Genomic DNA, 2648 nt, shown 5'->3' with positions numbered 1-2648 from the left:
GCTCCCACCTCTCCCATCCTCGCTACAGAAGATAAACAGGGTCAAGCTCCTGCTTCCCCCATAGTGGCCGGGGCTTGGGCAGGATTTGGGCTGGGTCCCATCCCTGCCAGCCTGAGCCTCTCCACTGGGGAGCTGGGAAGCCAGGAGAAGGGCAGGTCCAAAACCCCATGGGATACAGCCCCATGAAACTGCCCACTCCTGCTCGCCCTCCATCACTTCCAGTTGCCACCAATGGGACATACCCAAGCCCCGCGCCATGGGCTTTGCTCCTAGCGGAGAAGTGTGTCCATGGCCCCTCCCATACCTGGTCCCAGCGGAGCTCCGCAGAGGACATGCCCTCCTGCCTCGCCAGCTGAGTGCTTGGGGAGCATCTTCATCCCCGCACGCAGAGACGAGGCAGCACCTGGAGGCACCGAGACACTGCTGGGACCCCCATCACACCGAGCCCCCACTGAAAGCAGGATTCACTCCCAAAAGCCCAGCGCTGGGTCCTCCTAACGCCGCGGTGGGGTTTGTTTGTGTTTCGGCTGCTGCGAGTCACCGAGGTGGCTGATTAAAGGCTTTAATGGGCCATGGAGCGGGTTGATTTGCTGGGAGGCTGCTGTAAAAAGATAGGAAGGCTGCTTAGCGCCTCGGTCACTGGAGGTATAAACAAAGGATGAATTTTGCTAGCACATGTCCACTCTCCCCATAATGAAACGCAAATTGCTCGCCAAGAAACTGCTCCGGGATATAGATGTTTGTGAGAGGCTAAATGGCCTTCTTACCGTTTAAATATTTATTCCTTTTCTCACGCTTATTTTTTTTAATTTGCAGAAGGCACCGGTGTATAAAAGCTTCAATGCACAACATTTAAAAGGAAGGGAAGTAATTTCTAGCTGGTAAACGCTGCCCCACCGGACCCCCTCCCTGGCTGGTGTAACAGCTACATCTCCTACAGTGCCCTAAAGAGCAACATATTAGGGCGCAAAGGGACCCATGGGGATAAAACTCCTGGCTCTGAGAGGCAGCGCTGGCTCTGAACCCCAGCGGAGACCCAAGCAGCAGCCCCTGAACAGCATGCAGTGGTGGGGACCCAGCAGTGCTGGCACTGGAGGGATTCTTCGGCATGTTCATGTGCCCCCAAGCCCAGGCAGGGCTGGGAGCTGCCAGTCCCCAAACCCAGCTTTAACTCAGGTTTGGGGCTCCAGGAAGCCTGGCAGTGCAAGAGGCTTTTCCTTTAGAGCATCAATCCCAGGCGGGCTCAGCCCCGGTGCCTGAGACCCTGGACCCAAGGGCTGGCCCAGGGGGTTTCCAGCCCAGAGCCACCCCATCACATCTCCCCATGGAGAACAATGTCCCCCATGCTGAGGTGTTCTCCAGAGCATCGTGGCCTCCCATCACTCTCCTGCTGGGGACGATTTATGCCAGATATAAATAATCCTCCAACTCAGGCTGCAGGAAGGAGTTATTTACAGAGGAGGGATGAATCCCGCTGCAGGGTGACGTTCCTCGCATGACTAATGGCTTTGGTAGCACTATTTTGAGGCTGTCCCCACTGTGAGGAGGTCGAGAGGCAGGGGATGGGATGGGGACAGGGTGGTTTCGGGCTGTCCTTGGCCCCAAGTCCCCAGGAACAGGCTGCTGAGAGCATAGGAAGAAAAGGGACAGGAGAGGCTTCCCTTGGCCTTTGCCTGTATCGGTTCAGATCCCTCGCAGGTGACTTCTCAGCTTTCACGCTGTCACTCAGCCTTCAAGAGCAAAGGTTTCCTGATGAAAATAAAAGGAAAACTGGTATATTTGCCACTTCAAGCCAGGGCCTCATTAAAGCCCAAATTCCCTCTCACTGGTGGGATGAGGGTTTCTCCCCATCTCGTTACAGGGTGATAGTCAAAATTAACCCAGCATAAACCCAAACACAAAAGGTTGGATGAAGCTGTTGGAAGATGAAGCCACATCACCCCTGGCTGCCCCAGTTGCACACAAACAGCCTGGCCCTACCTGTGCAAGCTCTGCTTCTCTCCTGCCTGCACATCCCTCCCTGCCCAGCCGTGAAACGCGGGGCAGGCAGCGCGTGGCGTTGATGGAAAAGTACTGCAGTGAAATGACAGAGATTTCCCTTCCACAATACTGATATTTTAAAGTTATTTATGTACTAAATGTACCAGGGTTGCTATTGTCTCCGCAGCTCCATTTATTGTAAGGCATGCAGCATGAATTTAACATCGAGGGCTTTGTGCCGGGGAGGGCTGCCTGCACCACACGAGCACTGCGGGAAGGAGCGGTTGGAGCCAGCTCCGGCATCCACGCTGCCCTTCCCACCTCCCCAGCGCTGCCTGACCTTGGGCCAGGTCCTTACTGATGCTTTCACCAGGGAAAATGCAGAAATCAAGGTTTGCTCTATAATTTGCTTTTCAGTTGTAGTAAAAGGCAAGCGGAGGTTTAGAGGAGAGCCGAGGGAGCGGGGCAGCAGGGACAGGACAGTGGCGTTAGGGCTCTGTCTGAGCGATGCTCCCACTCCCATCCTGGCCCTGGGATGACAGCAGGGTTGGGAGAACATCAGGGAGGGCACCTGAAAGCAGGGACATGTTGTGCTGCCTGCTCTCCCTGTGACTCAGTTTTCCCATCTGCAGAAGGGGGTGGCTGCAGCGAGCGCAGTGTTTGGCAGC

The sequence above is a fragment of the Nipponia nippon genome, unplaced genomic scaffold (genome assembly GCF_047370975.1).
Source record: "Nipponia nippon isolate SJK-2023a ecotype South Korea unplaced genomic scaffold, ASM4737097v1 scaffold_21, whole genome shotgun sequence".
Taxonomy (NCBI): Eukaryota; Metazoa; Chordata; class Aves; order Pelecaniformes; family Threskiornithidae; genus Nipponia; species Nipponia nippon.
Note: the sequence above shows the minus strand (reverse complement) of the source record.